This window comes from Mercenaria mercenaria, unplaced genomic scaffold, assembly GCF_021730395.1.
Source record: "Mercenaria mercenaria strain notata unplaced genomic scaffold, MADL_Memer_1 contig_2987, whole genome shotgun sequence".
Lineage (NCBI taxonomy): Eukaryota > Metazoa > Mollusca > Bivalvia > Venerida > Veneridae > Mercenaria > Mercenaria mercenaria.
Genome location: NW_026461084.1, coordinates 9,871 through 35,203, shown reverse-complemented (window position 1 = coordinate 35,203; position 25,333 = coordinate 9,871). Strand labels below are relative to the sequence as shown.

General features: G+C 34.1%; 1 protein-coding gene across 1 annotated transcript in view; it reads right to left on the bottom strand.

Annotated features, from left to right (window-relative positions):
- Nucleotides 1-16,070, bottom strand: part of LOC128552642 (uncharacterized protein CXorf38 homolog) — a 29,275-nt gene extending 13,205 nt beyond the window's left edge. Inside the window, exon 1 of the mRNA XM_053533683.1 lies at nucleotides 15,602-16,070. The gene's annotated coding sequence lies outside the window, so the exon portion shown is untranslated. The remainder of the gene's footprint in view (nucleotides 1-15,601) is intronic.
- Between the last annotated feature and the right edge of the window lie 9,263 nt (nucleotides 16,071-25,333).

Below are 25,333 nucleotides of genomic sequence, written 5' to 3'. Positions count from 1 at the left end.
ACTTTTTGTAAAGCGGCATAATTTTTCTTTTTGTAAACAAAGCGCGTGAGACCGTCTTTATTTATACCTCAATATATTTTAAAATCGTTACCAAATGCCGTGAAACATGAGACCACTCAAGGTACGGGTGAAAAACAGATATTGTTATAAAACCGTTTTAATTGCATATTTAGTCGAAAGAAAATATATTCTAACACGCAAAGTGCATTTTAGTCTAAATTCTTTAATAAAATGCAGTCATGGGTAACGAACCAACAAACAGGGTATTTTACACAATTGCGTTTTACATTATAACGAGACGGTTGATTTAGAAGAAGATTACGTTTTATTTAAATGGCAATAGTATCTTCTGCTCAATGTGACTTTAAAGATCAAATATCAGGTAAAGTCACCTTGAAGTATTTCAAAATGTTAAAGAAAATTATTGCTCTATATACTTCTTATGTATATCGTTAAAGAAATCTCTATTGGAATGCTAAGATATAATTCTTTATGTATGGCATTTATCATGTGTTTAGTTTAGGCCCTATACCAAACGTTTAGCAGATACGTTTAGTTCAATATTAATATAGGCTTGTCCTTTCGGTATATCCGTCCATCCTCCCGCACTTACGTTCGTCCATTTCTCCGCCCGTCCCAAACATTATGGATGACTAAGTGCACATGAACCATTTTTATCTTCAAAAAATCACGAAGGTATATTTAACACAATGACTTCGACACCACTAAAGGTAATTTTGTTAAAATGCGATACAATGGCAAATGAAATGGAAACCGAGACGTCACAGACCTCAATCCTTCAAACCAAGTCTTAAGGAACAACTATCTTTATCCAACAGAAACAGAAAATGTTCTAAAGTCCTTAAAAGTTAACAAGGTCGCAGGTCCTGACGGAATAAGCAACATAATTGTTTTTGAAGCTTCTCACGAACTATCTTTCCCTCTTTGTGATCTTTTCAATGCCTCATTACAACTCTCTATTGTGCCGAATATGTGGAAAGAAACTCACGTTAGCTCAATCTACAAGAAAGGTGATGGCGCTCTTCCTAGTAATTACCGCCCAATCTCCCTCTTAAATACCATTGCAAAAGTTTTTGAACGTCTTATTTTCAAACATGTTTTCAATCACCTTCATGAGTCTCGTTTTATTACTCCAGTGCAATCTGGTTTCATTCCAGGTGACTCAACAGTCAACCAACTTGTCTTCATATATGACACTCTCTGCAAAGCACTCGATAACGGTCTTGAGGTGCGTGTGGTCTTTTTCGATATTAGCAAAGCCTTTGACAAAGTCTGGCACAAAGGACTACTTTGTAAAAGTAAACATGCTGGGATTAAAGGTGCTCTCCTTAATTGGTTTGAAAATTATCTTTCTAACAGACGTCAACGAGTTGTCCTTCCTGGAGTTAAATCAAACTGGGCTTACGTAAAAGTTGGCGTTCCCCAAGGATCAATCCTTGGTTCCTTACTTTTCCTTATTTTCATAAATGATATTGTTGATGAAATAAGATCATGTGTTAATCTTTTTGCTGACGATACAAGTCTCTACGTTATAGTTGAACAACCAGATACAGCGGCAGGTCTTTATCTTCGTGGGCAGATAAATGGCTCGTCACATTTAATCCTTCCAAATCCGAAACTTTGTTGATATCAAGAAATCGAAATGTTCAACCACACCCTCTTCTTCAAATGTATAATCAATACATACCCGAAGTGACCACAAACATCTGGGTGTTTTCTTGTCAAGTGATTGCTCCTGGCATCCTCAGATGAACTACATTTTAGAAAAAGCGTGGAAGAGGGTTAACATTATGCGCAAATTGAAATTCTCGCTTAATCGCAGATCTCTTGAAATTGTATATCCCACTTTCATAAGACCTTTACTTGAATATGCTGATGTGGTGTGGAGCAATTGTACTATCTATGAACTGAACCAACTTGATAAAATTCAAAATGAATGTGCACGCATTGCATCTGATGCGACTAAGCTCATCTCAGTGGAAAATCTACAAAGAGAAATACATTGGGAAACTCTCTCAGAAAGACGCTATAAACATAGACTCATCTTGTTCTTCAAAATGAAGTCGAATTTGACCCCAATACATCTGTCTTCTCCCGTTCCTGACTCAGGTGACACACGCTACAATTTAAGAAACTCAGACAACATCCACCGTATACCCACAAAAACAACACTTTATTTCAATTCATTTTTGTCTTCAGCTATACGTGATTGGAACCTGCTTAATAACCCTGATACTCGCAACTCTCAAACACTGTCTTCATTTAAACGAAACTTAAACTTACACAAGCGACGTACACCACTGTACTATTACGCTGGGGACAGGAAGTCTCAAGTTCTCCATACATGTCACCGTACTTAATGCAGTGCACTGAATGTTCCTTAGAAATATTTCTCCTACATCATTACGCCAATGTCGCAGAATTTAAACTAATCATCACGTTTTCTTTGAATGTACACTTTACAATGATTGTCGGAACAATTTTCTTAATAATCTGCGGAATTTTGATATTGACTTGGATACTATTCTTTTTGGTAACTCTTCCCTTTCTGATCAGGATAACATGACTATATTCTTCTACGTCAGTCCTTAAAGTAGTCAGTGGGGGGAGTCTGGACCACATTTTTGAGGGAAAAATCGGAATCATTCAAGCGTATCGAGATCCGCCCGCTTATTATTGTTGTGCAATGCGAGTTTATATTAACACTCCGGGAGAACTACGTTCCAACGTAAGTCATGTCTCAACGATATCATGTGACATATCTCAACGACTTCTGGTTACGGTATCGCTCAATATGACACAGCTTATATTATTTTCATATATATCAATTACTTTTATTATATTTTCTTATGTCTTGACTTGAACATGTATTCAGATTCTAAAAGTAATCGCATAAATTTATTAAAACATTTAAATTTTAAAAACAGTTGTCTGCTATTTAGAAATTAGAAGCACTTTGCTATTTTCCAGAATAAAACAAATATACTACACTTTTTTAACAGCAATACTTACTGACAGTCAATGATCGATTAAAGGCAATGCCAGTTTTAATCTTAGAAATATATTAATTACTGCAACTGCTTTATCATAAACGAACAATATTTATTAAATATCATGTCCCTCACTCTAACCGATGATGTTACTAACTCTATACGCGACAAAGGCAAGCGTTACTGACACTCATCGAAGTATTGCTGCTTAACACATTACTTATATTCGAGTAAAATATACCAGCAAGTCTGTGACTGAAAATCAGATTTTGTTCAAAATATGTACTAGTATTTTTTTATCCGTTTCTTTTATTATCATTTGACGGTTTCCCCAAGATATCTTACTAGCAATATATATCAGGTGGTGCGGAGTTGACTTATACTATTGCATGTGCACACCTTAATTATTATTAAGTGTGTAAAAAGATTCTTTTGAAGCATAGGACGCAACTAAGAAATGACATGAGAACAAACCTGAAATGAGCATGTAATCGTAGGTTATTAGATTTATTAGATTTGTATCTAGGTATATGCACGCGTTCTGCAGCGGAAATATAGAAATATTGCGCGACTTTATGAAGAATGAATGCTTATATATCGATGCAAATCTAAAATCTTTTTATAATTAATACATCTGTACTATTCATTATATCACTGATCAAAAATTTGTTATTTAGCCCAAGTGGAATTGAAAATGACCTAGTTAAAGAACTAAAAAACATGACAACATCCGTGAAACTGACGTCACAATTGACGACACGCACCCGAAATAAAACTGAAACGTCAATATTTATAGGTTATTGACTTTGTATGTGGATATAATGCACTTGTTCTGGAGCAGTAATATTGCGCGACTATAGGAGCAGTCCACTGAAACTCATTTGAAATAATTTTAGATACGTAATAAGGAAACATATTTCTTGCACACCGGACTGGCGTTTCTGTCGACTTTATCCATGCCTGCAAAACCCATCTGGCACCCCCATGCGATGGCTGTCGTGCTGGTTACGACAACTTGCGCTGCTTTGATATTAGGCTATAGGTAGACAATAATTAGACAATATCAGGTACCTTGAGACCTTCTTTTCGTCCTTTTTACATGTAGTATTTTTGTCGGTCAGAAAAACGTTATTTTACGGAAAGAACATACCGTTACGCTTTAAACGATAAAACTATAGCGGAACTTTGTTATTGTGCTTCACTTGAATGTATTGACGTCACTTCGGCTCACTTTCCCACGCTGTGGATGCATGCTTTGCCATAAGAATGAGTACTGCAAATGAAGTATTTCTAATTGCTTTAAAATTTCTGTTGTTATTTGTAAAATATGGTATGCAACAAAAATGATCTGTCAGAATGAAACGCTTTTTTATACGATATGCAAGAAATATTCAGTTATGTTCTTACGAACTCGACAGAAATATCCGTCCTGAGGGCACTTGCGTTTTGTATGGTTACGAGTTATGACGTCTCAGGTTCCTAATACATTTGCACGACGTAATAATAATTATTATATGTGGACAAAATGAGCAAAACGCCTGCACATGGTGTCGAAAACATTTGTTACGAAATAGTTAATTTATGTGGAAAGTTCTTTAAGTAATGCTTTACGATCCTGATTATCTATAAAGTATTGATTACCGGCGTCGCATGTACGTACTATCTAATAAGTGTGAATGTATAAGTTATTTTGTAACATTAATGAAGCGTTCTCCGTCTCTCCGAGATAATTAAAGATTTTAAGGTTCGAGCTGACGGAAAGCCCGAGCTGCCACTCCGAACATTATTTCATATACGAACGGGCATCTTGGTAGAGCAAACGACCTTTTGCAAGCGTACTGGATGGATTTCTTACATGAAAATCCCACATCCAAAGCTGAAGTTCAAGCACATAGATGAAAAGGCAAGTGAATCGAAGTCAGCGACCATTGCGGAGATAGATTGCACGGAAGAAATAAGAAATGATTTAATGAGATTACTGAAAAGCGAGAAAGGGACGCAGTAAAATACAAATCTGTCTGATAAATGCTTATCTTTGGATGGCTTTCAGTTTAAATAAAGGAAAAGGGCGTTTCAGTAAAATGACAAAGTAAAAGAGATTCGAGTCACTGCACGACTTTTATGAATTATGTTTCAAAAAGAAAAGTAAAAGGATGGTGCTATATGCTGCATAAGTTTGGATTATCTTAGTAAATGCACAAGTTTCGAAAATTTAAAAAGGAAATTGGGAGATGAAAACAACACAAAACACTAGCAATGAAATTTTCAGGAAATGCGGGTGTTTAAAAAGGACGAGAAAGAAAGACATGCAGTAAAGTTTAAAATGAAATAGTTGTTATGTTCTTCCAATTATTAAAACCTTACAGGTTCTCTAACCGCTTTTAACGTTAAATGTAAACATTACAATGCATAACATGTATACACTTTTTCAAAACTGACTGTAAGAGTAATGGTTCAGCTGAGCACCACTTTTGTGTAGGAGCCATCGACAATGCTCACAAGATTCCATGGAATTTGATATAAATGAAAGTATTTCTATAGCGAATACCTGAAGATACTTATTTCTATTGAAGAGCATTAACCTTACATTTTAATTTTCATGCTGAAATTGTATATGATTTTATTAATCCATTTCAAAGAATTTTACTCCAGCCTGTGTAATACTATAATGTTTATTATTATAACGACAAATACATTTGTCATACTGATTAAATTATTGTATTTTGCCCAGACGTCATCCAGCCATTTATGAAAATGTCAAAGAAATGTTCTCGACGTAAAGATAAGATGTACATAAGAATTTTCTACAAGTTCAAATGGTAATTATGATGCTGAGACTTTGCAACACTGTATGTGAGACGTTGTCACATAATGTCTGTTATCGTTGCGGCCTTGCAACATTTATATAGCTTACATAAGTGTATTTGTAACTAGTTCGTAGTATCTTGCAAAATGCTGCAAATAGCTAATATATCTTCCACGCATCAGATTTATCTTTTCAGTTATGAAAACGTAGAATATATGCTAAATTACACATAATAAATGAATCAACAAGGTCATTCGAAGCGATACCGTAGCTTCATCGTTGAGGTATGTCACATGATATCGATGAGACTTGACTTACGTTGTAACGTAGTTCACCTGGAGTGATTAAGGTTTCGATGGAGGCCTTGGGAAACAAAAATCAAACAACACCAAATCATAGAAAGAAAGAGTTGTTTGACATGAAAATTGAACAGCATGTAAAACATATATATTACTTTATGAAACAAGTGTCAGTATACTGATATAAACATTGAATTCCGGAAAAGGGCTGCCTAAAGGGGCTCCACTTCCGGACAGTTAAACGCCTTTAAAAACTCACCATTTTCAAAGAACAGTTACACATGTTCGTTTTGATGCATTTGCAATAGCGTGCGAGTGATGAAATTTCGCATAACAAGGTGGAACACAGTTTTCAGCAATTGTTTATCATTATTTCTTTACATATGGCATTCATTTTCAAAGGGAGACAACTGTTCCCGATTATTTTATGTACAAATGGCATTCATTTTCAAAGGGAAACAACTTTTTCCGATTATTTTAAGTAATATTTGAGAAAAAGTTGTCTCCCTTTGAAAATGAATGCCATTTGTAAAGAAAAAAGATAAACAATTGCTGAAAACTATGTTCCACATTGTTACGTGAAATTTCACCACTCGCACGCTATTGCAAATGCATCAAAGCAAACATGTGTAACAGTTCTTTGAAAATGGTGAGTTTTTAAAGGCGTTTAACTGTCCGGAAGTGGAGCCCCTTTAGGCAGCCCTTTTCCGGAATTCAATGTTTATATCAGTATACTGACACTTGTTTCGTAAAGTAATATACATGTTTTACATGCTGTTCAATTTTCATGTCAAATAACTCTTTCTTTCTATGATTTGGTGTTGTTTGATTTTTGTTTCTCAAGGCCTCCATCGAAACCTTAAGGGGTGGGAATTTCCCACAGCTATTTTTGTTTTAGATATATGTATTTATAAGTCAGTAGAGATTGTAATTGGACAATGGTTCTTTTGTCATTATTTGCGGTTACATTGGTTTTTTTATTGATATCAACATAAGTTAAGAAAACATCCGTTTAACATGCATACCTCTATTATGCGCTAGTTCTCTACCTTTCGTTTATATGGTAGTGAATAGATGATTTATAAAAAAAAAGAACAACCTTTTCAGTTTCCTGATTTTATTTCTTTGTATGTAAATCATGTAAATACAATCAGTCAATTACATAATGTAAAAATAATAGACATTTATACAGCAAACATACACTCAAACACATCATACATATATAAATATTGTATGCTTAATAACAGAAAAAAAGATATTGTACTTTTCACAGTGCAAATATAGAAATCTTGTCAAGTTAATAATATAGTATCAAATATTGGACTTTCCTATTTAAATATAGTAACAGTCCACGGTTCGTAACTCCTCATATCGGTAAACAAGCATACTAGAGGTACATTTTTACGCAAGTGCCAATTTGATTTATACATAATAAACTCTTAACAGAAATGTAAATAAAGACATTTCACAAGTTATACTTTCTTTAATATGACTATGGGATCCCATTTTAACAAAATATATATTGAATTTTGCATTTACGTAATTTGAATTGGTGTATTTATCATTTATTTATATGACATAGTTACAAAATTAATTCAGTATTGCTGCAACAAAAAACAGTTTACGTAGATAACCAATCAAGAAATGTTTTGATTAAGATCTATCATAATATTTTTATGTATAAACGGTTTGCCATTAGTCAAAGAGACGTCAAGGAGACAACAGCAAGATACAGGTAAGATTTAACAGACGATAATCTTTTTTTTTTTTTTCACTTAAATATAGATTTAATGTTTTGCTACGGATAATTGGCCTTACTCACTCGGCTATACGATTAACTAAATAGACGGGTAGTTTGTAGGATATTTTGTAAACGGGGTAAAGAGGTTTCAAAGTGTTATTCTATCTTTCATATTTGACAGGTAGCACGCGCCAGTGTCCTTTTATGGTTTAAACATTCAAAATAACAAGATTGGATATATTTTATGTCAATTTATTTACAAGATATTTACAAGACAAACAATACAATACACAAGCTATACAAAAGAGCTTCTGTTTAGTAATCAAAATATGTATATACAATATGTTTCGTTATTTTCTGCACACCACACTCGTTTTACATGTCTCTGTACATCGTGCGAAAGGTCAAACAAAAGTCCACAATCGTCGCAAGCATTCGTATTTTCAGCCATAATTTCAGTATTATTTCCTGGGATGTCTACAGTTTGAATTCCGACTGACAAATGATTTAAATCTGATTGTTGCTCGCCTTTTATACAATTTTGGCCTGGATCTGTCATCTGATTGATCAGTTCTGTCAGGCTTTCGTTGTTCGTAGATTTTGTGTCTTACCACATTAAATCATATTTCAGTCTGGCATGTTCCGGTGTAAATGGTTTTAGATCCACCAATAGAAAGCCAAAGTGCTGTTTAGTTGCTTTCTCAAACTTCTTTAAAAAGTATTCAGTTTTACCAGGGTACATCTGTCTCGCTAATGTGATCATATATTGTTTGTCGACTGGATTATTGAACATTACAAGATAATGACAGTTTCTTCTCTGTGTCGGATCCTTGCTGGCATATAGGTTTTGATTGATGGAAATCATCGACAAGGATCGGTGATGCGATCCCTCCGTGAATAAATCTGTGATTCTTTTGTCCTTTCCAGCCTCTGACATCATAACGTCCAGAATTAGCAAGTTATTTAACTTTGTGTCAAAATATTCGTTTTCGTTTATGTCGGATGGAATGCCTTGGTAGAATTTCACCTCGGGGTAAACTGTGCTTTGTATTTCCCCATACATTGGTTGCCATCTCTTGTACAGCCACACTATTCTTTGTACACCAGGCTTAATTCTGTAGATATGATTTTGCAGCAATTCCTTTACAAATGTTGTCTTTCCACACATGCTGAAAAGTTTCTGCATTACAAATGTTCGAGTGAATAGACTAGTATTAGCAAAATTACAGGGCAAAAAAAAAAAGGATATACATTAAGGTTATATTCTCACTGGTAAACTCTTTGGGAACGTAAATAAATGTTTATAAAATTCAGCAAACACTGAAAACAAAATATGTACATGTGGGACCAGAAATCATCATGGTAAAAGGATGCTGTAGAATAGTTGGTTTAATTTCCTGCGGTCCTCCCTGAAGCGCTCCGTGCGGAGCTCCTCCCGGCGCTCTCTGTGACACGTCTTGTGGAGCTCCTTGCGGATCTCCCTGTAAGGGAGCTCTCGGCGGTCCCAAATGCGCTCCTGGCGCTCCTTGCGGAGCTCCCTGTAAGGGAGCTCTCGGCGGTCCCAAATGCGACCCCGGCGCTCCCTGTGACCCTCCTTGAGGCGTTCCCGTTGCGCCCGTTCCCCTTTATTACGTACCAATCAAAATGAAATAAAATTTTGTTTCTTGATTGTATTGAATAATTCTTCTGATTATGGTTTAAATACTTATGCACTCATAACAAAATTTTCATTTGCCAGACTGAAATATGATTTAATGTGGTAAGACACAAAATCTACGAACAACGAAAGCCTGACAGAACTGATCAATCAGATGACAGATCCAGGCCAAAATTGTATAAAAGGCGAGCAACAATCAGATTTAAATCATTTGTCAGTCGGAATTCAAACTGTAGACATCCCAGGAAATAATACTGAAATTATGGCTGAAAATACGAATGCTTGCGACGATTGTGGACTTTTGTTTGACCTTTCGCACGATGTACAGAGACATGTAAAACGAGGGTGGTGTGCAGAAAATAACGATACTACGCAACCAAGGAAAAGAAAAATAGACGACAGCAGTGATGGTGAAATGGGAGATAACGTTGAAGAAAATCAGGCTTATCTATCCCTCTGGAAAAAAAGCTATAGACTGTAACGACGATAAATACGACAAATTGTATAATCAGTTTATACAGGACGGAGAAGACAAGGAATCTGCACAGGAAATGACAGAAGATCGTATCCAGCCATATAATGAACGCACATTCTTCACAAAATACGAGTATTTGTTGGATTCGTATATTCTGCCATTTCAAAACAGTACACTGCATCAAAAGATTTTACAAGACATACATTCATTAACACAGAAGCATGTAAGCACTGAATCGGCAATTAAGCGTGTGCTGCGAAAGTACAAGCCTGACTTTAAAGAACTATTCGAGACAGAATTGTCGGACGAGGAAAGTGATGAAGAAAGCGAAGAGGATGAGTCTGATACTGAATAAAATACTTAATGTATAAACATTTATTTCATTTACGTTGTGGACTGTATACAGGATGAATGATTTGCAAGACGAAGAAATTAAAGGAACATTTTATGAGAGTGAATTACAGAAAGTGGACTATGATCCAGACCAGGTATTTAAAATAGAACAAATTCTCAAAACTAGAGGCAAAGGACAGAATAAACAATACTTTGTGAAATGGAGATATTATCCGAAAAAGTTCAACAGCTGTGTGAAAGCTAATGACCTACAGTGATTTTTACATACATATGGTATATACATATTTTGATTACTAAACAGAAGCTCTTTTGTATAGCTTGTGTATTGTATTGTTTGTCTTGTAAATATCTTGTAAATAAATTGACATAAAATATATCCAATCTTGTTATTTTGAATGTTTAAACCATAAAAGGACACTGGCGCGTGCCACCTGTCAAATATGAAAGATAGAATAACACTTTGAAACCTCTTTACCCCTTTTACAAAATATCCTACAAACTTCCCGCCTATTTAGTTAATCGTATAGCCGAGTGAGTAAGGCCAATTATCCGTAGCAAAACATTAAACCTATATTTAAGTGAAAAAAAAAAAGATTATCGTCTGTTAAATCTTACCTGTATCTTGCTGTTGTCTCCTTGACGTCTCTTTGACTAATGGCAAACCGTTTATACATAATAATACTATGGCCCAACGATAACTTGATATTTACAAACATGACTATAAATAGATTAAGATGGAACATAGGGAATTCAGCATTTTTCTAGCATGTTACAATCTAAATATTTTTAGATTTTCTAGCAATTACAAATTAGCTCAGAGGTAAAGCATACTGTCCATGGTCAACAGATCTTTTGCCGTGTGGGTTCGAAACTCGGCACTGAGAATTAATTTTTATTTCACTTTTGCATAAAAAATAAGTTTCCTTCATGAGCTCTGTATGTCAAAACGACAGAGAGGTATCTAAAGCCGATATGGCAGATCAGAATACTTTATTATATATCAAAGATGATATTAATTAAATGCATGCACTTAAGCCATGCAAAAAATGAACATACTATTGCGTTATATAAAGCCATATATACAAATTCAAACCATTTAAGAAAGAAAAAAAAAAATGAAACAAATAAATGAAAAACGAATAGAAAAAAATCAAATCTGAACAAAAAACCTCATGAAGATTCGAACCCACAAAACGATTGGTTTATATCCAATTGTTGTCTGCAGTTTACCCAACTGAGCTATGTTGCCATATATACAAAGTGGATATTTAAAATGAAAGAAATACTAATATTTAATTGTCAAGTAATGGGTAACCATTATGAATTATTATTTCATCAGTTATCATGAAATAGACTCGTCCTTGCGTTTCGGCGGGAATCACGTTATCATTGGGGATTAGTATTATGATAGATCTTAATCAAAACATTTCTTGATTGGTTATCTACGTAAACTGTTTTTTGTTGCAGCAATACTGAATTAATTTTGTAACTATGTCATATAAATAAATGATAAATACACCAATTCAAATTATGTAAATGCAAAATTCAATATATATTTTGTAAAAATGGGATCCCATAGTCATATTAAAGAAAGTATAACTTGTGAAATGTCTTTATTTACATTTTTATTAAGAGTTTATTATGTATAAATCAAATTGGCACTTGCGTAAAAATGTACCTCTAGTATGCTTGTTTACCGATATGAGGAGTTACGAACCGTGGACTGTTACTATATTTAAATAGGAAAGTCCAATATTTGATATTGTCCGTAAGTATTGATCTGGCACTCATGAATATTCCGTATGTTTCCGTAAATTAATTTTCGGTGTACGAACCCAAACAATGATATAGCTATTGAAAAGCCAATTATATACCATCACGTATCATGTGCAGATATAGCTGTGCGAACAAAGCGTTTTGCCATTAATCTCAGGGTTGAGTGTTCGAGTCCTCTGTCTGACCAAATTGTTTGTTTTTTTATGATTTTATCTGTAAAAGACGGAAACTTGTCACACTTATGTTTTATCAACGAAATGCTCTACTATCGATTACCATTCTTCTACGTACATAAAACCGTTCTACAAAATGTCGTTTAAAATCTTCAGGACCGGACAAGCATTCATTCATTCAACGGACATTTCAAAGAACTATTGTTAGCGATACAAAATGCAATGTTTCATAAAAAATATATAATCATAGATACAAATACAAACACAAGGAATTATATTTTAAAAATGGTTAGAAAAGAATTCGAACCCATGGTAACGTGTTTTCAAGTCGGAGAGCCTACCACTACACCACTGTGCCGTTGGTTCTCTAAATTGATTATTTTGATAAATCTAGATATTTTCAGGATACGAATATCACGTGAAATAACGAAAACGCCCGAAAATATTGGCGAAGATTAATGAGTGCCAGGTCAATACTTACGGACAATACTATATTATTAACTTGACAATACTATATGATTAACTTATGTTGATATCAATAAAAAAAAACAATGTAACCGCAAATAATGACAAAAGAACCATTGTCCAATTACAATCTCTACTGACTTATAAATACATATATCTAAAACAAAAATAGCTGTGGGAAATTCCCACCCCTTAATATAAACTAGCATTGCACAACAATAATAAGCGGGCGGATCTCGATACGCTTGAATGATTCCGATTTTTCCCTCAAAAATGTGGTCCAGACCCCCCCCCCCCCCCCCCCCCCCCCCCCCTGACTACTCCTTCATATCGGAGGCAAGAGATTCTTATAAGTCAAATGACCCCTTTTCTTTAAGACAAACTTCAACACTTCTGTATTTATCTTTATAGCAAGATTATCACGCAATAGATATCATTTCATTATTATTACTTCACCTTACAACAACTCTATCTTCTTTTACTAACCCTTTTTCGTCTTTATCTTTTTTAACAATAAATACTGAACTCACAATCTTTGTACAATTGTTTTCAGATAACATAATGACAACATATGTCTACAAGTTAATTGTCTGCGAAGGAGAATTCTATAAGACTTGTCTAGACAGACACAGTTTGCATAAAAGGTTAAAACTCTTTTTATAATGTTTAAGAATATGTATAGATCTAAAACTTGACGGTAACCTGTTCCACATCTGACAGCCATTATAAACTAAAAATTTCTTCCCAAAACCCTTAACCTTAGGTACTTGTATAGAGAAACTGTTACTATCCCTAAAACGAGCTGAATGAATGTGAACATTACTTGTTTATAAAGTGCTCATGTAAATAGCTGGGCACAGTATTATACTGTATCTTATGAACATGACCAAGGATAAGCAGATCAACCCTTTATGAAAAGGTGACCATCCAACTCTAAATGGACCCTCCAAATATTAGTACGAGGACAGAAATTATGTATAAATCCTAATCTTACCATTTTATTCTGGGTTGACTGAAGTCTATTTTTCAGGTTTTTACTCAACCCTAAATACCAGGAGACACAGTCATAGTCAAAGTGACACTAAATTAATGAAGAAACAATGTGTTGTCCAGTAAAGCTATTTAAAAACTCACTTTTTCTGAATAAGAACTTTAGCTTCGCATTGGCCTAATAACCTGATTGGCTACGGACACGCCAGATAAGCTTTGATCAAACTCAACACATAGGAATTTAGCGACAAACTCAGCAATAAAAGGAACAGAGTCCTTCTTCGAAATGTTATGCGATGTTTTAATACCACCTCTGTTTGTTACCAATTATTTATACCGCGTGTAAGTAATCCCCATTTCACTATTCCAAACAGATTCGTTATTTACAAGCAGCACCTGCGCAAATTTTTACACTATGAAAATTTAGGTTAGACTACTATTGATTTTTCCATAGGCGTACATTGCAAGAAATGACTCTGTAGGACCCACTCAAAACTTTCATGAGTGCCATTTCCCCTGTCAAACAGACTTCCAGATACAAAAATATCATTTTTATATGGGCATGCCTGATCCATTTATTTTTTTTTCTACTTCCATTCAACGACAACCACCATCAAATGAGTCCAAATAATAGGATGTTTCGGGCATTTTGACTGTCACTTCCTGTCACTTATTCCGTTTAGAGGGATGGCAACTATTGACATCAGGGCCCAGTTGTTCGAAACTTTAACAGACTGTTAAACTAATCGCCTGTTAAATTTTGATTCAAAATACTAGCCTTGGTGGGAAACACTAGTACGATGTTTTAATTTTACTGTAAAGACACTTTAGTGGTCATTATCCTTCAGTCATACATTTGCTTTTCTAAGTTTCCTAAAATTGTGAAATATTACTGTAAAAGTTAATCAACTGTTAGCTTAATCAACTGTTAAAGTTTTGAACAACTGGGCCCTGATCATAAAATAAGTCATCTCGATAAGCCAAATGAGTAAGGCAACCCTCTTAAATATATAGCCAGGCAGCTATAAAATACTTCAGATTGAACAAAAAGCATTACATTTCAATATTTTACAGATTCAAGAAAACACATTTTAACTAATTAGCTGATGTTACATTGAATGTAACCAATCCATAAGCGGCTTTCAATAACAACATGTGACCAAGAGCTTATAAAAGGTGCAAGTTAACTTCCACCGCTCTCAGATACCCCCTTCGGTAATTTTCCTCTCAATAACAATTGTTTTGCGCTCACGATTCTTAAAGGGTAAGAAAAGCTGACAATGAGTTAATAATAATAATAATAATAATAATAATAATGATAATAATAATAATAAAATTAAATATATTATTATATTATTTTTCATATGTTTCTTGAGTGTAAAACATGATACCTGTAATATCTTTCATTATAGCTGGAAAAAGTAGGGACATTATTTTACAGAAAAAAGTAAATATTGATGCAGTTCAAATGTGTATCCGCCATTTTTATTTAATGTTGCAATGAAAACAAAATAGCCACCAAATTGACCAATGTGAATGCTCATAACCTTTTCATTTTTAGTCCGATTTTGAAAATTCTCTCACTTCCTGAACTGACTTAAGAAATCCCAGCTGACAAAATTAAAGTAAGAACAACGATGCCTTCCCTTTAAATGGTCATACACTTTTCCTGATAAATATGTCTCAAAAACAAGGGAATTGCAAAGACTACACCGAAAGTGAAAAATATTCGTCACACGATTTTCAAAGACTGGGTGACAGGATAGTCCGGTAAGCAGATAAGACGCAGACGAAACTAGAATCTACCTTAGAGGTCAGATGAAAACAATTAAATAAAAAAGAACATTTACTCACAAGTTAATTCCAAAATTCTCCTGGACTCATTTCACACATGTCTGTTCCTTTGCTTTGGTTACTTACAGGAAAACTTAAGGAGACAAATGGAGGTAAAGCGTTGTCACATTCGTTTAGTTCACTCGTGTATATGTATATTTCTTTTAACGTTCTGTCATATAAAAATACGCTTTGCCTTCGACTATACACGCAACACTTATTGTTAATCCCACATACAGCTGTCTGGTTCAACACATTATTTAGCTTAAAATGAGCAGAATAACCGTAAACCAGTCCTATGTTTTAAGACCACTCTTTCTCTTAGGTGCAGGAAGATGAGTGTATTTACTTCCCCTGTCAGTCCTTTCACTTATCTCCACTGCCAAATGTGTTACCAATCAACAAATCCATATTTTCAGACGTAGAATAAATTTCTTTGCAAAAGATTACAATATATATATATTTTATTTGTTTTTCATTCTATAGAGGGTAGTATGCTGGTATATTCATTTAAAAATAAAATACAGGTTTCCCGTTTCTATTTTGGTATTTTTTGCAATTTCTATATATAGTATCGTATTGGTTTTACCATTTCTAATTATACGGGCTTTAATAAGGCGGTTCCCCAGGTCGATGTGTAGATTACCATTGTTCAAAGTGTATTAAACAAAAGCTGTAAAGCAGATCCCTCGGAAGCACCGAGAACAACGCAGACAGTGAAAATTGCAGACTCAGTTTGATTGTGTCTGTTCATGACGAATACACAGCTACTAAACACTAGCGCCACCACCAAAAAGTGGTGACAAGGAAAAGAGCTATCGACATTGCCGTGGTGCAGCTATCACCAGTTTCAAACTGTAAATGTTTACATTCTGTCTAATATTTTGAAATTCGGAGAATGTAGTGCCACTTGTGGTGTAACAAGGTCTAAGGGTTCACGCCACTAAATCTACAGCAACAACAACTGTTCACTGTAACAACTACTATTTAATATTGCACTAAGTTCTGAGTTAATAATAGATGAATGTCATTCTTTACAATTCTCTAACATAAACTCTATTATTTCAATAATCTCTAACTTTAACAATAATATTTCATCATTAATTGCCTCGGTCCTAAACTAACTTATATCGTATGGAGTATCAGCATACGTAACTAACATTCGGATGAGCAAGTTTGATACTGAAGTTTTTTCTCAAAACTTACGCTTATGAAAGAAATGATTCGTAACATGAGCCATGCTGCGTGATCAAAAGACCGGGTGTTTATAATTACCCTGTCATTTATCCAGCTAGCCAGTTATCAAAATTATTAGTAATTTTGAAAAATGCATTGCTGGACAATGCATTAATTGGGCGATATAATGTAACCTGTCGGTTATTGCACATGACTAATGCTGAAGCTAAGTGTAAAAAGGAATGCGAAACATTTTCTCCAAGTAAATGACTTAGTCTTGACCGAAAAGCTTTCTGAAAATAATGCATAAATATTATTTGGTATAATGAATTCTTAAAGTCATTATACCACACATGTAAGAATACTTTTACTACAGGATGACTGTAATTCCATTAAAATATTATAAAAAAAGATTGTGGTGTAAAGAGCTTTTCTCCTGTACAATTGTACATTTTGATATCTATTTGTATTCGAGCATAGACACACTACAAGAACATTATCGCACATGCAAATGGCCTAAATATGTATGATACTTACACAGGCAAACATTATCAGTAAAGAAATATCCCTTAAAACAAATATGTCAGTATTTTTGGTGGCGCTATCGCATCAGTGATGGCGCTATACAGTAGTGGTGGCGCTGTGGCTATGGTATGCGTTTTCTGTTCAACTGCGGCTACAAACTTACACGTCTACCTTGTTTAAGATATGAACAGATTGAATAGTTTTATCTCTCATATAACCAACAGATTTCCAATAAAACACACACACACACACACACACACACACACACACGCACACACACAGACACAGAAAAGACCATTGTATCGTTATACATATCTAACCGGCTAGATTCTATCTGCATTTAATAATTTTATTACATCTAGAAACAACATGTATGTATACATGTAACATCATCATGTGGAATTTCCCTTGCCGCTACTCTGAAGATAGAAACTCAGTATTTACAATTTCTTTTTCAAATATTTCCAGAACATCTATTGATACTTCTGAAACGATTTTCTTTGTTAAAAAGAAATGATTCAACCAATCGACTTATCTGTTTGATTAATGACAGAGTCTTCACGTATACCAAATTAATACAATTAAATGTCAAATTCCTCCACTTCGCTAATATTTTCGAGTACTTCTCCATATTCATTGTCATGCTTAGAATCGTCTCATATCATAAAGTATTTCTTGTCTTAAATGTGACTGACTTGTCAAAAGTGTTGTTTTATTTGGAATGTGATTTCATTTTTATAACATATTTTTGATAGGTGAACAAATTAAGCCCTATTTGACTGACGGTATTTTGGAGGAGTATATGTTCTTGTTGTATAACTTGCCTTCATTGAGATAACTGTGTTGATTTGAATTAATCTCTTAGCAGAAAAAGGCTTGACAAGATATTGTTCGTTTTTAAGTTCTTAAGAGAGGTCCACTTTTCCCTTTTCGCGTGAGACTTCCCATCTGCAACTGATAAACAGTGCCTGCATGATACTTGATTATATAAAAGTTTTATAATGTGGTGAAAAGATTAGTCGTTCAATCATTATTTACACACATGCTTCTCTTAATTCTAAAATAATTTTAAGACATTAAATCTAAAAAGGTAAATGACAATCCCTGTAATCATACCTTATTTCTCATCCCTGTAATCATACCTTATTTCTCATGAATAAAACTACTTATTTGTAGTCAGAGACGTTCTAACGCTAACCGTCCACCACCGCGCCACTACTACTGTATAGTGCCATCACTGATGCGAAAGCGCCACCGTTTTTAAAAATGATGGTGTGTTTCTTTTACGGGAGATTTCATTAATACTAATGTATGTCTGTGTGAGAATCATACATATTTATACCACTTACAGGCGCGATAATGTTCATATAGTGTTTCTATGCATCGAAACTTCGTTGGGCTGCATACAGATGTCAAAATGTACAAACGTCGGAATCAGGAGAAAAGCTCTTGACACCACAATTTGCATAATATCTTAACGAAATTACAGTCAACCTTTAGTAAAAATGTTCTTACGCGGAATAACATTCGCTGATTTTTGAGTCATATCAACGAAATTGTAACGTAAAATATATATTTTACTAACCTGTTTACATTCTGAAACCGGTGATAGCTGCACCACGGAAATGTCGATAGCTCTTTTCCTTATCACCGCCTTTCGGTGGTAGTAGCCGTGAAGTATTGGAAAATGCAACACTGCCCATGCCCTCTAGCACCGGCTTAAGCAGTATTCAATCTTCAAATTTAAATGAATTGAAATCAATAATCCCGAAGGACCAGAAAATATAACCACACAGAGATGAAGTCTGGGCGGCTTTTAACGGACGCCACACAACACTTAAAACCCGCTGTTGTGAAGTAAATAAAATCTGGAATGTAGATCCTTCGGAAGCACTGAGAACAAGGCAAACAGTGAAAATTGCAGACTCGGTTTGATGGAGTCTGATCATGAGCAGTAACGGAAAATGCAACACTGCCCACGCCCCCTAGCACCGGCTTAAGCAGTATTCAATCTTCAAATCTAAATGAGTTGAAATCAATGATCCCGAAGGACCAGAAAATATAACAACACTGAGATGAAGTCTGGGCGACTTTTAACGGACGCAACACAGCATTAACACCCGTTGTTGTGAAGAAGTAAGTAAAATCCAGAAAGTAAATTCCTCGAAAGCGCCGAGAACAAGGCAAACAGTGAAACTTGCAGACTCGATTTGATTGAGTCTGTTCATGAGCAGTAATGGAAAATGCAACAATGTCCATGCCCCCTAGCACCAAGATTTAGCTTACCAAAGTTTCCTTCTAGCGCATATAAAATATTCTTTTAGGGGATATTGTTTTAGCATAATGTTACAAATGTTTAATAATGCAATGAGAAAAAAATGTTCTGTCATTTTTAGTGCAAACTTTATCATAACCCGAAGTTGTATTGTTTAATATAAGCATATGCAGTATATATTATGCTATTTGGAAGCATTTGTCTTGCAGTCTGTATTTCACTTCTTGATATTTTCACCATGCGACTACACCAGCGAGTACCTGCACACTTAACACAGAGAGTTCATGATTCAAATGCACAATTACCAAACATTATTTCAAAAAGAAATTCTACCTTACATGTATTTTCTATAACTGAAAGTGAAACTGCTGACATCATATCTTCATTATTAACAAATAAAGCTATAGGTCCTGATCAAATAAGTCATAGGTTACTTATAGAAACACGTCTAACAGTTGTAAAATAGAAAAAGTGTAAAAGTTGTAAAATAAAAAAAAACTCTTTGTGTCATATTTAACAGATCTGTTCATGATGGCTTTTATCCTAGTGTCTGGAAATATGCTAACGTAATGCCCCTTTTCAAAAAAAGGAATAAAAAATAATCCCTCGAACTACAGACCTATTTCCGTAATAAATTATGTTGGAAAAGTAATGGAAAGAGTAATTTTCAAACATATATATAACCATTTACACTCCAATAATTTGATCTATTCTCTAAATTCTGGCTTCTTACATGGTCATTCAACTGTCCTTCAGCTAGTAGATATGTATCACCAAATATGTGAATCTTTTGACGAAAATCAACTTTCATTGTTTTCTGTGATATATCTAAAACACTTGATAGAGTTTGGCACCGCGGTCTTCTTTTTAAACTTAAGCAATACGGCCTAGAATATACACTACTACGCTGGATAAAGAGTTATCTTTTGAATCGCGAACAGTCCGTCTTTGTTGATAGTGAAACCTCGAGGGTACTCCCACTAGATGCTGGCGTTCCACAGGGCTCGGTCCTTAGACCTCTTCTTTTTTAATCTATGTTAATGACATAGCTGAAAATCTTTTAGGCAATACCGATTTGTTTAAAGATGACATCTCCTTAGCTGTAACTTCTTATGATATGAATTTTATAGAATCTGTATTAAACAGTGATCTAACCACAATTAGCCAGTGATCAAAACAGTGGTTAATTGATTTTAATCCTAACAAAACTGACGTAATGTCTTTTTCTAATTCACAAGTAAAGCCATCTCTTTATTTTAACGATAATTTACTAGATTATGTTGATTGTTATAAATATTTTGGTTTAACGTTACAGTCCGATTTTAAATGGCACGAGCATATCAGCAAATAGAAAAGTCTGCATCGAAAGTTTTGAGTTTTTTGAGAGCACTAAAATTCAAGTTAAGACGATCTACTCTATATCAAATTTTTATTTCATATATGAGATCTATATTAGAATATGCATCTATTGTACGGGATGGATGTACTGTACAACAAAAACAATCCTTAGAAAAACTACAATGAGAAGCAGAGCGTATACATGTAGTTACAGAATTAACAAGGTCTGTCTCAATACAAAATCTAGTTCAAGAAATAGGATGGGTCTCCTTAGAGGACAGACGAAATATTCAAAAGCTTACTACAGTTTAAAGCTAGAAATAGTCTACTCCCTGAATTCAAGGCAGATATTTTTCCTCCTCTTGTAGCAGAGATATCTAATTGCCCTTTTAGAAACAACGATAACTATGTAACAATAGCTCGAAGAACTCAGATTTATAGTAACTCATAATACCGTCATCTACCGATCTATGGAATTCATTTGATATAGATATAAGAAATTCTGAATCCCTTAATACATCTGAATCAAGGTTAAGCACCAAAAATCCCCAAACACTTTTTGAATAGTAAAAGACTGCCCTAAAATTACACGCAAGGTTAAGAAATCGATGTAGTAATCTGATTAACGATTTATACAGAAAGGAACCATTTAATCTTGAGATAATACCAGTTGTAATTGTGAGTACCCAACTGAGAATGCTGAACATTATTTCTTTCAGTGTATCAAATTTACAGAACAAAGAATCGAACTATTACATAAAACAAGAACTTTTCATCCTCCATATGACACACTACTGTTATTCGGATCTGACATATACTCGGACGAAAGCAATTCACTAATTACTTTGGCGGTACATAAATTCTAATCGTTTTCAATGAGAATAGCGACAACTTGTTATTTTTAACAGTACCTTACATTTTATTTTAATTATTAATCAAACCTCAATTTATCTAAAACGAATACAGTTGCTCCTGTCCTTAAGCTTTCCTAGCTTCCGGGAAACAGATCAATTAGAAAAAAATAGCAGCATTAACATTATATCTAACATTAAACTAGATGTATTTATCATTCTTTTTTCTTCAGTTTCAGTCACACTTTGGTCTTTTTTTTTCAATCTTGTTTGTAATACATGTTATAATTGTTTATTTCATAAAAGTAATTAATATTTTATATAATAGTTAATTTTCAAGGGAAGGGCCGTTTACTAATGTTGGCAGAACTTGTGGCCCGACCCTATTGTTATATTTCAATTGATTGTTAATGTCTACATGTGCTGTAATTATAAAAATACATGTATCATATACAATAAAATATGTTCAAACTAAACTTACCATGTATTTCAAGAAGAATAACTCATATTGTACTTTCGTGTACATGAATATTTTCCTATAAGAATAACACAGTTCATCACTTACAATATGTTTTATCTCACTTTTGAGCAAAGAAATGTGACGTGCCGTTTTAAATTTACCCTATCCTATCAATGACTAGCTCTGATTTCTACATTTTACATGTTGGATTTATACAATTTATTTGTTGCTACAAACGAACTATTTCATGAAACCAGTACTTTTCATCCTTTAAATGACACACGTCTGTTCAATAAATACGCGGAAATGTGCTCTCATTTCTTCATGTATCATCAAAAATAAATTAAACTGCTACATAATATAGATTAGGGAATACTGGGTTGATATGACAAAGTTTTGTTTTCTTTGGATAAATAGTAACTACTAGTCCCAATATCAACTTCATGTGACGTCATCCGGCCCAATTGTGTCTCCTTTTCTATACTACATGCGCCAAAACATTACTTGCCACTGGTGTATTTTTCAAGCTACCTTTTCTTTAATTGGGTAAATATAAATATGAAGTGTAAGCGCTACGCCAATAACGTCAAACTATAAATGTGACATCATTCAATTGTTTGACAGGCATATTGTGTTGGCCATCGCTTGAAAGTCAGTGTTTAATTAACGGAGTCATGAGATTACACTTTGTGTTTTGAATCGAAAATCAAGAAAAGAGACAAATGCTCTACTGCTTAAAGGTTTAATGAACAATGCCCTGAAGAAAAAAAAGATATTAGTGGAACGAGACCTTTAAAAGTGGTCAGGAGAATATCGCTGACGACTCGTGGTACATGAAAAATGACGTTCAGTTACGTTTAATCAGTTAAAGAGCTTCTTGATACGGCATCACAGTTCAGTGTCCCATTTCATAAATACGACAGGAATATCACATGAACAATACTTATTTATTGGTAGGAAGGTGTAGAAATACATTTAATCGCGATAAACATTGTACCAAATAGGACCAGAAATAAAGAAATGGGAGCACATTTCCGCATATTTATTGAACAGCCCTCGTAATATTCGTTAACTGGCAACTATCAGTTTTAATAGTATGTTCAAGCTTAGTAGAAATGATCATGCTTAGTGAAAATTATACGTGGACTTTTAAACATTGATATGTTTAGGTCATTGAATTCGTTCATATTATAAATATAGCGATTCACTAATCATCCTCGGCGAACATTTGCTTTATTTGTAAATGTCTAATTTTTAAGTACACCATCCTCATTTACAACGTTTCCGCTATCTTCACACATCACATCGTTTTATTTCTGAAATTCTGTTTACTAAAATGTACTATACTTTAGTCTACAAATACTTGGTAACAACAGTCCAATTATTAGAATCATTTTTCCGATACTGTCCAACACTCAAGAATTTCCATAGGAACGACTGCAATATTTTGTAGGTATACACATTTTTATCACCCGGATATGCCACTAAATGATCTTAACATCTGAACAGTAGAAACAAACAGTGTCGGAAACAGGATTTCTGAAAAAGAATGAAAACAGTGTAAATCAACATCAAAGCAACAATAAACACCAGCTTCAACGCTAATACATAACAACCATTTTATATTCGTTGTGTGATAAAACAAAAAGAACTGTATGAGTTGAAAGTTAGTTTTGCAGAGATGAGATTTACAACATAAACCAGCTTTTAAAGACAGAACATTTTTTTACAAGAATATTAAGTAAGTAAAACGCAAATGTTTTTAAGAAATAACAAACTAGCTCTCAACTTGAGTGTCTAAACTGTAACCAAAACAGATATATAAACTGCAAAACCCTCCACAGCTAGCCTGTAACAATGCGAAAATCGAAAATCTCAAGTGAAGTTGTATGAATGAGGGAAACTAGCGATGTTCTCTCAATTCGTTTTTTTTTTCAAATCTGTCAAACCAGAACATGTATGTGCATTGGTGACATAAAGCTATTATTCAGACCCAGAGAAATATTCTCCTTGCCATTGTTCTTGATATTGAAAGCAACCCAAGCCCAGTCCAGTCTGATCAATACGGTGAGGGAACTACACAGACTTCTCGTGAGGAAATTGTCAAAACTCTGTCAACTAGATCTGTAAAGGTTTCCAATGCGATATATGTGATGTCTGGTTTCACGCCGACTGCCAGAACACTGATGACTCCATATATGACCGACTCGAAAATTTGGGGTCTGAAAATGCACTATAAACATAATCTTGAATTCAATTTTAAGCTGACACATTCTTGAAACACCGAATCCCTTTGAAAGCCTTAATCAATCAAACTCCAGTGATTTTTTTCTTTTTTTCATGTTTCACTAAATAACAAAAGTCAAAAACCCATTTTAGCAATTAAAATTGAATATTAAATTATAAGATCCATCAAAGTTGTGGTCATCAACTGCAGAGTAGATGTTGACAGGAAAACTAAATTTATTAACTTAGCTTCCTTAACCATGCCTGACATCATAATAGAAACCGAATCTTAGCTATTATAGTAAAACCTAAACATTACATAAATGAAATTTTTTACTAAGATCTATGTTACTCAATATTTAGAAAGGATCGTGTCACAAAGGCAGATGGTGGAGTTTTCAAATAGAGATTGCATTATTGTCCAAGAAATGCCGACCATCAAAACAACTGTAAAGATTTTTGGATTAAGGTAGACTTGGTAGGCAGCAATATATTAATAAGAGGTACATACTGCAAGCCCCATAGCTTAGTAGAATTTGCTCAATCCCTTACTAAAGTAAAAAAACGGGTTTCAAGTGTCTTGATAAGTGGGGATATGAATCTACTTAAGATGTACTGGGATACTATGAGTACATCCCCTGACTGTAAACATCCTAGTATAATAAGAAACATGCAAAACTATATTTAAAATTTCGTACGTTAAATCGTGCCTTAAAAGAGATACTAATATCGCGAAATAGTCTACAACTTTAGAAATTTAAAATCTTTTAACGTCAAGTTTTGTAACTTTAAGCTAGCCTAAAAATATTGTATAATTTACCGTTATTTTTCTAATGTTTAGAGAGCCTCGATTTTGTATCATTTAGCGTTGGTTGTATCATTTAGTGGCGTCAACGTCCGAC